The sequence below is a fragment of the Pipistrellus kuhlii genome, unplaced genomic scaffold, assembly GCF_014108245.1.
Source record: "Pipistrellus kuhlii isolate mPipKuh1 unplaced genomic scaffold, mPipKuh1.p scaffold_m20_p_1, whole genome shotgun sequence".
NCBI classification, from domain to species: Eukaryota; Metazoa; Chordata; class Mammalia; order Chiroptera; family Vespertilionidae; genus Pipistrellus; species Pipistrellus kuhlii.
The window spans coordinates 73654818-73667325 of NW_023425404.1; positions in this window are offsets into that span (position 1 = coordinate 73654818).

Consider the following 12508-nt stretch of genomic DNA (forward strand, 5'->3'; position numbering starts at 1 on the left):
AAAACCAACTTACCAATAAAAACAACAAAGATTAGAGAGAACAATAATTTCCTGTTATACATAGTCACTCTAGTCTTCATTCATATTTCTCATGAGTTTTGATTAACTCACTATTGGATAGCAAAACTTCAACTATATTCTATTAGTAGCAGAAATACTTTGATTGAGTAAATACTCTATACTGCCTTTAGTATCTTCTTCCAAATTACTCATTTCTTGGGCTGTGTGGATTTGGTGCTAGAAATGCTGATCAAAACGGCTAAAAGCAAAAAATCACACATACATTCTCCCAGTGGTGAGTTATTTCTTGGGAGTTCTGACTGAATTTTGGAATCTGGGTGTATTTGTTTTAAACAAACAACAGTACCTGTCAGTTCAAACGGAAGCTGGTTGAAATTAAGATAATGGAGCACCAAAGGGAAGCGGAAGCATGTCCCTCTCTCCTCCTGGAAACTGGCTTTGCAAGTCCATGGACTGTGTTAGCCAGCCTACCTTCTCTTTCCGTTAATCCCAAATTAACAACTACAGCTGGCCCTTGAACAACGAGGGATTGCACTGCACAGGTCCACCTACATGAGGATTATCTTACCTAATAATAGACAAACATGTAAATTGACTGTACCTCTGCTACACCACCAGCCAATCAGGAGTGGTATGCAAATTAACCCAACAAAGATGGTGGTTAATTTGCATAAATAGGCGCCAAGTGACTGGGGCTCCCGGGATGCTTGTGTCATCACCATGGCGACAATGCAGGAGTTTTGCGCCACCCCTGGTCTCTCAGGGCCTCTTGGCAGTGTGGGAAGGTGGGGCCTGAGCGAAATGGGCTGGGCCGGCAGCCAGGGAAAGGAAAGCCCATTCTAGCACAAATCGTCATGCATTGGGCTCCCAGTTAAAAGATAAATACCATCAGTCCTTCCTATATGGGGGCTTGCATTTGAGGATTTAACCAATCACAGATGGAAAACAGTATCTTTTGCATTCCCAGTCGTGGATTGAAGACTGTTTTCAGTCTGAGATTGGTTGAACACATAGAGGCCAAGATCTGATTACAGAGTCAAAAGTTATTCACAGATTTGTAGATTTTTGATTAAGCAGAGGGGGTAGGCGCCCCAACGACCTCCTTGTCTAAGGGTCAACCATAGTTTTAGGTGAATATCATTATAGAGAAGCCACAGGTTTCCATGGGTATCGCATAAATGGGAGGAATAGCATTAAAAAAGTTATACATTTTATGTAATGGCACAGTAAGTAATTAATGGTTTGTTCATTTACCTTGAAATACAGAACTATAATTTTTCTGGGAGAAAGCACAATGGTCATTCTCTCTTAGTATAATATATAAGATTTTTTTCAATGAAATTTTTTTTTTCATTATTAGTCCAATGTGTCACATTCTGAATTTCTGATATAAAGCTCAATTTCAACTACAATATAATTATGTAGCAGAGAATCTAGTGTTAGTATGTACTATAAATACACATGAAGTGTAAGCAAAACATTTTTTTTTGTTTTGCCTACATTTTAAATGATGTAACATAAAATATTACTTATGGCATCTAGTACAATGATTTAGGTAATAATGCCACTAGTTAAAGCTATGACATGAATGTAATACATAGTTTCAGCTAGCTTATCAGACACAAATCTCCAGGAAAATAGGCTTTATTGGTTCAGATACTTGCCTGCTTGCTTTACAGAACACTTTGTTAAGTGAAAGGAAGAATAATGTCTCCAATTGAAAAACAGAGGGAGTTTGGGGCTGGCAGAATGCAATTGCCCAAGTTAGAGTGAACCAAATTGATCTGAAATCATTTAGATAACAATGTGATGGGCAGCGGACAGCATTTGTTATGAAGACAGATTACGCCAGGCAAATCTGATTTATTTGGTCTTATAAAATTACTCAACAAGTTTGTGGATAAAGAAAACTCCATGGACAAACAATATATCTAAATGCTTATAAAAGCTTTTGATGTGGGTCTGTATGAGATTAAGATAATTGAAATGCTGGGAAGATGTTGTCTGGATAACAATGCAATGGTGTGGTTATCAGATTTAAAGTAGAGTGATCATAAAAAATGGATCATGATATCTAATTGGCAAAAAAACATAAAAGAGCTAGCATCTTCATAGCTCAATATTGTAAGCAAGTATGAAAATTATTTAGTACACAAAAATTAGCTTAGTCTTTCTTGAGGAGGTAACATATCATAAATAAAAATTAGTTCAAAATACTTTACTACTTGTCCAAAATGAACTACCCTGTTGTCCTGAAAATAAGACAGTGTCTTATATTAATTATTTTCTCCTAAAGTTGCGCTAGGTCTTATTTTCAGGGGATGTCTTATCTTTTCATGCACTAGGTCTTATTTTCGGAGGATGTCTTATTTTCAGGGAAACATGGTATTACTTTATTTTGGCCTCTACTGATATTTACAACATTCGAATTTGTGGATGTCTGCCAAAAGCATTAAAATAGATTATCATAGTTTGATAGGTTTCTAAAACACAGTAAAATTCAATGAAAATATGATGTAGGTTTGTGAATAAATTCCTTTATAGATTTTTTTTAAGAGCTGAGAGATTATTTAAAAGAAAATAGCTGTAGTAGTGGTAATAACTTTGAGAAAAACAACAACTAATTATAAATAAGAATATGGAAGGAAAAAGGAATATAGTTTAATGTGTTTTAAAGTCTTATTGTCAAGTGGAAAAAATGCTTTCTATGTGTATGCACATGGATTACAACGAAAATATTTAACAATATCTATACATGGCTATTAACCAGTCAGAACTGACATTGTCATAGAGCTAGAGCAGGCGCTGAGGACCTCTTGCTGTGCTGGGCATTAACTCAGGCCGATGGGTGATGGGGAGGGGGTGGTGCTTTGGAGAGGCTGGAGTGACTGGGGGAATTGAGGGGAGAACACTTTGGAAAGGTAGTGGCTAGTTGCTAATTGATATGGAAATATTTTAATATTTAAAATATTAAAATACTTAAGTAATATTTAAAATATTAAAATACTTTAAATATTAAACACTGATAAAGCTTTGCTGGTGGGCACCAGCTTTATAATAGCCAAAGGATCTAAGAAAAATAACAAACTGGTAGGAAATTTGAATAAGTTATATTATAAAAAGTGAAATATAATTGCAATAAACAGCCTACAAGATGTTAAACTTCATTAGTAATAAATTTATTTTAATAGAACAATAATTTTTACTTAATTAAATAGCAAGTATTGTTTTTTAAGTTTTTATTGAAGTATAGTCAGCATATAATAGTATATTAATTTCAGGTGTATAACATAGCAATTTGATATTTATACACTTTACAACATAATCACCACACTAAGTTTAGTAATCATCATTGTGCAAAGTTATTAGAATATTATTGACAATTTCTGTGCTGCATACTACATCAAAGTGACTTATTTATTTTATAACTTACTAGAGGTCTGTTGCACAAAATTCATGCATGGGGAGGGGTGTGTGTGTGTGTGTGTGTGTGGGAGGTGTCCTCAGCCCAGCCTGCATCCTCTTGCAATCCAGAACTCCTTGGGATCAGACTTATACTGGCAGTGGAACATCTCTCTCACAATCTGGGACTGCTGGCTCCTAACCACTCCACTGCCTGCCTGCCTGCCTGATCACCCCTAACTGCCTCTGCCTGCCTGATCACCCCTAACCACTTGCCTGCCTGCCTGCCTCATCGCCCCTAACTGCTCACCTGCCTGTCTGGTTGCCCCTAACCACTCTTCCTGCCTGCCTAATGACCTCTAACTCCTCACCTGCCTACCTGATCGCCCCTGCCTCTGCCTGCCTGCCTCATTGCTCCAACTGCTCACCTGCCTGCCTGATCACCTCTAACCACTTGCCTGCCTGTCTGATCACCCTTAGCTGCCTCTGCCTTAGCCCCTGCCACTGTGGCTTCATCTGGAATGACGTCCAGAAGGTCATTCAGCTGTCTGGTCTAATTAGCAAATTACACTTTTATTATTATAGATTGTTATAGACTAGAGGCCCAGCATACAAAATCATGCATGGATAGGGTTCGTAGGCCTCAGGGTCATCTTCTGCTTGCTCACAGTCCTTAGACCCACCCCGCCACCCCCGCCCACTCTGGGCAATCAATCTGACCCTGTGGGCTGGGGAGAGGGACCAAGAGGTCTGCCCTTCACCCGCTCACCTGACCCCAGTCCCACCCCACGGCCACCCCCCCAGGTTCCCCATGGTTCCTTGTTGGCTATCCAGCGATCTGAGCCTGCGGGCTGGGGGAGGGACTGAGAGGTGGTTAATGCACCTCATAGTGACTGGTTGGTCAGTCGTTAGGCCATTATGGTCACTAGCCTTTTATTAATAGGACTAGAGGCCCGGTGCATGAAAGTTCATGCACTGGAAGTGGGTCCCTCAGCCTGGCCTGCCCCCTCTCACAGTCTGGGAGCCCTCAGGGGTGGGAGGTGACCCGGTGACCAGGGGAAGGTGACGCCCCCATCACATCTCTGCTGCTGCCACTGCCAGCAGCGCAAGCTTTGGCCAACACTGGCTACCTGAGCCTAGGGTGACCCTGGGTGGCTGGGCAGCCACCATCTGAGCTTGTCTGCACCTCGGGCTGGCCCTGAGCAGCTGGGGGCTGAGGGGACTGGGTGCCACCATCTTGTGGCTGTGGGTGCCGCCATCTTTGAGGACATGGCAGTCAATTAGCATATTCCCTCCTTATTGGCTGTGGGCGCCGTCATCTTTGTGATGGAATGAGGGTAAATTAGCATATTCCCTCTTTATTAAATAGGATTCCCCTTCACTTTTTCCACCCATCTCTTTTCCCCCTCCCTTTAGCAACTATCAATTTGTTCTCTGTTTCTATGACTGTTTTTGTTTGTTCATTTTTTTAAAATTCCACATATAAGTGAAATCATATAGTATTTGTTTTCCTTTGTCTGATTTATTTCACTTAGCATAATACATTCAAGGCCCATTCACATTGTTGCAAATGGAAACATTTTATTATTTTTTAATTATTTCTGATTAATATTAATATATTGCAATGAAGATAGGGGTGCATAAATATTTTCAATTTTGTGTTTTCATTTCCTTTGGATAAATATCCAGAAATGAAATTGCTGAATCATATGGTAGTTCTATTTTTATTTTAATATATTTTTATTGGTTTAAGAGAGGAAGGGAGAGGGAGAGAGAAACATCAATGATGAGAGAGAATCATTGATTGGCTGCCTCCTGCACACCCCACACTGGGGATCCAGCCCGAAACCCAGGCATGTACCTTGTCTGGGAATCGAACCATGACCTCCTGATTGATAGGTTGATGTTCAACCACTGACCCACAATGGCTGGGCTATTTTTAATTTTTGAGGGATCTCCATATTGTTTTTTATAGTGGCTGCATCAATTTACAATTTCACCAACAGTACATAAAGTTTCCCTTTTCTGCACATCTTTGTCAATATTTGTTATTTTTTTACTTGTTGATAGTAGACATTCTGAGGTGTGAGGTGAAATCTCATTGTGGTTTTGATTCCTTGATAATTAGTCATGTTGAGCATCTTTTCATATATCTATTGGTCATCTGTATGTCTTCTTTGAAGAAATGTCTATTCATGTCCTCTGCCCATTTTTTAGTCAGATTTTTTTTTAATATTGAGTTGTATGAATTATATATATATATATTTTAAATCACATATCAGCTATGTCATTTGCAAATGTCTTTTACTATTTATGTCTTTTTGTTTTGCTGATAGTATTTTTTAAAAATATATTTTTATTGATTTTTTACAGAGAGAAAGAGAGAGGGATAGAGAGAGAAACATCGATGAGAGAGAAACATTGACCAGTCGCCTCCTACACATCCCCCACTGGGGATGTGCCCGCAACCAACATACATGCCCTTGACCGGATTCGAACCCGGGACCCTTCAGTCCACAGACTGATGCTCTAACACTGAGCCAAACTGGTTTCGGCATTTTTAAAAAAATATATTTTATTGATTTTTCGCAGAGAGAAAGAGAGAGGGATAGAGAGTTAGAAACATCGATGAGAGAGAATCATCAATCAGCTGCCTCTTGTACACCCCCTTCTGGGGATGTGCCCGCAACCAAAGTACATGCCCTTGCCTGGAATCGAACCCGGGACTTTTCAGTCCACAGGCCGACGCTCTATCCACTGAGCCAAACCGGTTTCGGCATGTTTTGCTGATAGTTTTGTTCACTTGCTTTTTGATGTAGTCCATTTGTTTATTTTCGCTTTTTTCCCCTTGCCTGAGGTGTTATATCCAAAAAGATACTGCTAAGACCAATGTCACAGAGTTTTCTACCTATGTTTTCTTCTAGAAATTTTATGGTGTCAGTTCTTCCTTTTAAGTTTTTAATCCATTTTGAGTTTATTTTTGCATATTGTATAACAGAGTGGTCCAGTTCCATTTTTTTGGTTGTATCTGTCCGGTTTTCCCAACACAAGGAGATTGTCATTTCTCCATTGTATATTCTTGCCTTCTTTGTCATGGATTAATTAATTAACCACATTAGCGAGGGTTTATTTCTGGGCTCTCTATTCTGTTTCATTGATCTATGTGTCTGTTTTTGTGCCAATACCATACTATTTTGATCATACAGCTTTGTAGTATAGTTTGAAATCAGGAAATGTGATACCTCCAACTTTGTTCTTCTTTCTCAAGATTGCTTTGGCTATTTGGGGTCTTTTGTAGCCCCACATAAATTTTAGGATTATTTGTTCTAGTTTTGAGAAGAATGCCATTGATATTTTAATAGGGCAATATTTTTTTTTTCTCTTTTAAGTCACAGAATATAGTTAAGGGAAAGTGGCATTCCTAAGCCTGCTGATAGAAGTATGAATAGATACAACCTTTCTAAAGAACAGTTTCTCAGTATTTATTGAAAAAACATTTCGTTAAATGGTTCTTGTAGTGTTAGGCTAACTTAGATGGATCAGTTTTCTCAGTGAAAATAACTAAAATATATGGATTTAAAATATATTCTCAAAGCACAAAAAGATATGAAAAGATAGTATGGAATTACCAGTATCAAGGTGAGGGAGAAATGGGAGTCCAAATGTGGAAGCTGTTCTGCCCTGAGGGAATTTGCTGTTGGATGGAAACTAGAACCTTTATCTTGATAGACTTTCAGTGCAGAGGAGCCAGGAAGCGAGACCCAGGACCTGTACATGACAGGAAGTCTAACAGGCCTGGAGTCTCTACTGCTTCTACCCAAATTGCCTGGGTCGGTGAATCTCAGGCCTGGAACTTGGGTTAGAATATTTCTGGATTGACCGTGCCTCCAGGTACTTGGCAAGCACAAATATAAGTCTACTCTTAAGTAAGATACCTCCACCATAACTTAAATAACTTCCAAAATAATTTTTAAAGTATAATATACAGCATATTCATGATGATAATCAGGATACACACAAAAAAACAAGACTAAATGAGCAAGAATCAGCATATACAACAAACAACAAAAAATAGACTCATGCAGACTTTAAATATTAAAATTATGGGGCATGGACTATAAAACGAGACTATTAAACAATTATGCTGACTATGATTGAAGGCACAAAAGACCAGCATGATGATTCTTAGTTGAGAACAGGAAACCACAAAAAGTAATATAGCAAGTTTGAATTTGGAAAAGAAACACATAGAATTTTATTATGATTTTAATAACTTCATTTTATTTTAAATAACATTTATTTTAAAAATTTAATAAATATATTTATATTTTGTAAATAAAAATAAGCTTTACAAATAAAATTTGTAAATAAAAACATAAAGCCCAACAGGATTGTAAGTGTAGCTTTGACATACCTTAAGACTCAGTGAACCTGAAGATACAGCAAGAGAACTGAGCGAGAATGCAGCATGGAGGGGGTGGGGGGGGAAGGGAAACGTATATGAGAAGGTAAAAGACACAGAAGAGATAGCAGGAATGTTCACCAAAGGTCTCGCCAGAGTTCTAGAAGGAGGAGAGAAAGAGGTGAGCAATTATTTGAAGGGTTAATTGCAGAGTAATTTCCAAATTGATAGAAGACTCTAGACACTCATTTTAAGAACTCTTACTAACCTGAAAGCACAATAAATTAAAATAAAACTAATACACTGAAGTAAAACCTTTAAAAACCTAAGACAAAGAATAAATATATATTAAAAGCAGCCAGATAAAAAGATAAATTACTTTAAAACGAGCAACAAAATACCAGTATACTGAGAGCTGACTTCTCCCTAGTAAAAATGGGAGGCAGAAGACAGTGCAGTGTTATTTTAAATGTGCTGAAAGAAAATAATTACCAACCTAAAATTCTGCAGATATAATAGATATAATAAAGACATTTCAGACAAACTGCAGCTAAGATATTTTGTCCCTAACAAATTTCCTAGTGAAGGAAATTTCAAAGCATGCATTTCAGGCAGGAGGAAAACGATTCCACATGGAAAGCCTGAGGTACACGAAAGAATTAGGAGCTAAGGAAGTGGAAAACATGTGGGCAAATCTAACAAATATTAACTGTATAAAATAATAATGTCTTATGGATTTTTAAAAATGCAAAATAAAAAAACACAACAATAGCACATGTGAAGAAAGAGTAAATGCAGTTAAAGTGTTGTAACTTTTAAAGTATTATATTAAGACACTTTGATAAATTATAAATGTGTGGCCTAGCCAGTGTTGCTCAATGGTTGAGTGTCGACCTATGAACCATGAGGTTGGGGTTCAGTCCCCAGTGAGGGACATGCATGGGGCAGCCAATGTATAATTTTCTCTCATCATTGACATTTCTATCTTTCTCTCCTTCTCTCCCTTGTTCTCTCTAAAATCAATAAAAACAAACAAAAATTATAAATGTGTGATATAATTTTAGAATTAATAAAAGGATTCAAACAAAAGGCATAATTTTAAACTGGTAAAAAGGGGGAATTTGATAAATGAAAATTGGAAATCTATCTAAAAGATTAAAAAAACACACAAGAGATGTAACATTAGACAAATGGAAAACACTTTTGAAGATGGCAGATTTAATTAGAAATATAGTAGAATTATGTAAATGTAAAAGGATTAAGTGCTCAGTTTAAAGATTGCACATCTGGTTAAAAAATCCAACTACTGTTGCCGTAGCTGGTTTGGCTCACTGTATAGAGTGCTGGCCTGCAGACTGAAGGGTTCCAGGTTTTATTCTGGTCAAAGGCACATGCCCAGGTTGCGGGCTCACACCTCAGTAGGCAGCCAATCAATGATTCTCTCTCCTCATTGATGTTTCTATTTCTCTCTCTATCTCTCTTCCTCTCTCAAATCAATAAACACATAAAAAATTCAACTACTATTAACAGGAGACACATTTAAAGCACAATGATAAAGAAACACTGAAGTCAAAAGGAAACTATAAACCTTCCAAACACCAACCAAAAGACAGGTGATGTCTCTAGAGGAAATCAGACAAGACAGACTTTAAGTCAGAAAATATTACTACAGATAAGAGGGATACTTTATACTCATGAGACATTCAGCTAATCAAACAGATATTGCTTTTAATTCATGTGCCTATGACACATCTCAAAATATACAGAGCAAAAATTGAGAGAATACAAAGTGAAATAAAATAGTGTGGGAAGGGACATGTACATATACCCGAGGCCAGTGCACGAATTCACGCACTGGTGGGTGCAGCTGGATTGGGGCCTGGCCTGTCAGGTGGAGGAGACGGCAGGAGACTGGCTGGCTGATCCACTCTGATCGGGCTGATCAGGACCAGGCCAGCTGGGAGGAGGGGCTGTGGGCAATTGGCAGGTGGGTCCTGCCCCCAATGGGGGGGGAGGGGCAATCGAGGGCAGGGCTGGCCGTGAGGAGGGGCTGTGGGCATTGGGCCAGCAGCCCCACCCCCAAATGGGGTGGGGAGGCTGACTGGGGTCAGCAGCTGGGGGAAGGACCATGGGAGGTTGGCCGGCCAGCCCCCCCCAGCTGGCCCTGCCCCTGATTCCACTGGGGGCAGCCGATCTAGGGTGGGGCTGGGCAGAGGGAGGGGTTTTAGGAAGTTGGCTGGCCCACCGCCCCCTATTGGGGTGTGAGGGTGGGAGAGTCTGATCAGGGGTGGAGCCTGCTGGGGACAGGGGCCACAGGAGGTTGGCAGGCCAGCCCTACCCCTAATCAGGCTGGTTCGCTGGCCACAGTGGGCATCATAGTGACTGATTCTTCCGGCCATTGGCTTTTTATATATATAGATAATATTTGGTATGCACAAAACTGCAAAATACACATTCCTTCCAAGCATATTTTGGAATTTATTTATTAAATCTAAATTTACAGATACAGCTAAAGATTGATAAGGCTTTTTTTTCTTCCAACCCAGATAGACTACCTTCATCTTTATTCTAGAATGTTTTTCGAAACACACATACACGTTATTCTGTGAGTAAAAAGGTGGTTTCATAGTCAGTCTCTACCCTTAAACATTTACAAGCAGCATCAAGTATATGTATACCAATACTGAGCACTAGTGTGTCCCAGCGCTAGAGAGGATATTAGTTTAGCTCAATTTAATTCTCATTCTGTGATGCAGGCATTGTTATGCCTAACTTATAGATAAATAACTGAGACTCAGTGAGATTAAGAACATTTTCTAAGATTACCTCTTTAGTAAATGACAGCACTAAAACTCAAATCTACTCTTTTTATGAGCAATGAACCGGCTTCAGAAAATACTTAATCCTTTGAGACTGGAAATGAGGAGAGTTTTATGGAAGAACCTCTATAAAATTAGGAAGATGCTGTCCTTGTGCAGCACTGAAAAGGTTGAAGTGTCCATTGTATAGGAGAGGTATATATTCAGCCAAAGAAGTGGCTAAATAGGTTGATGAGGGAGAGTTATCTTAGAAAACTGAGATGATACTAGTGATTTGGAATGTGAGAATAGCTGAGGCTAAAGAACTGTCATGTATCCAGCATAACAGAAAATAAATGCTTCTCCATTATGGCAGAGCCAGGATTTAGACTGAGCCAGACTCCAAGTCAAAGGCTAAATCTTGTTTTAACCTTGTGAAACAAAATTAATTTTGAGCATATTAAGTGTTATGCATAATCAATGCTGTCTTCTTGTATCATACTGATATAAAAATGTCAGTTACATAGATTACTCTGTTATTTTGTAAAATTTATAGTTGCCATTAATGTCAATCGTTTTCTTTTACCTCAGACATGTAAATAATAACAACAATCCCTTCCAATCATTTAGGGCTCATGATGTGCTATGCATTACGCTAGGCATTTTTTATACCTAATATTTAATGATCAAAATGCTCCTTGAACAGAAGGAAGGCCAAAAGGCACATGAAAACATGCTCAAAGTCACTAATTATCCGAGAGATGCAAATCAAAACAACAATGCGGTACCATCTCACACCTGTCAGAATGGCCAACATCAACAAATCGACAAACGACAAGTGTTGGCGAGGTTGCGGAGAAAAAGGAACCCTCGTGCACTGCTGGTGGGAATGCAGACTGGTGCAACCACTGTGGAGAACAGTGTGGAGTTTCCTCAAAAAACTGAAAATGGAACTCCCATTTGACCCAGTAATCCCACTCCTAGGAATATATCCCAAGAAACTAGAAACACCAATCAGAAAGGATATATGCACCCCTATGTTCATAGCAGCACAATCTACAATAGCCAGAATTTGGAAACAGCCTAGGTGCCCGTCAGCAGATGATTGGATCCAAAAACTATGGTACATCTACACAATGGAATACTATGCTGCCATAAAGAAGAAGGAATTCTCATTATTTGCAGCAACCTGGATGGAATTGGAGAACATCATGCTGAGTGAAATAAGCCAATCAATGAAAGAGAAACACCACATGACCTCACTCATTTGTGGATAATAAAGAGCATTATAAACTGATGAACCAAAAGATAGATATAGAGACAGTAAAGCAACAAGCAGATTGTCAAATTACAGCGGGGAGGGGAGGAGGATCTGGGGGAGATAATAGATCAACCGAAGGACTTGTATACATGCATATAAGTACAACCAATGGACATAAAACTATGGGGAGGGAGGGGATATGGGGGAGGGAGGGAGGGGGGCAAAAAAAAATCATTAAAATATGTAAAAAAAAAAATTAATTAATTAAAAAAAAAAAGAATAAAAAAAAAATACTCCTTGAGGTCATTATTACTGTTTCAATTTTGTGACGAGGAAACTGGCTACAGAAGGTGAAGCAAGTTGCTTAAGATTAAGCAGCTGGTAATGGAGCTGGAATGGAACTCGGGACTGTCTCACTTTACAGCCTGTGTCCTTGGCCACCACACTCTGCCATCCCCCTTTGAAGCTCCTGGATGGAACTTCTCAGTAAACAACCTGGACCTTCAACGCCCAGTGCCTGACGTTTTTTGCTTTGCTCACACATAGCCTCACCTTGCAAGTCTTGTCTATACAAGTAGCTGACAACTTTCTGCTCCCATCCACCTAGTGTCATGGATACCGAAC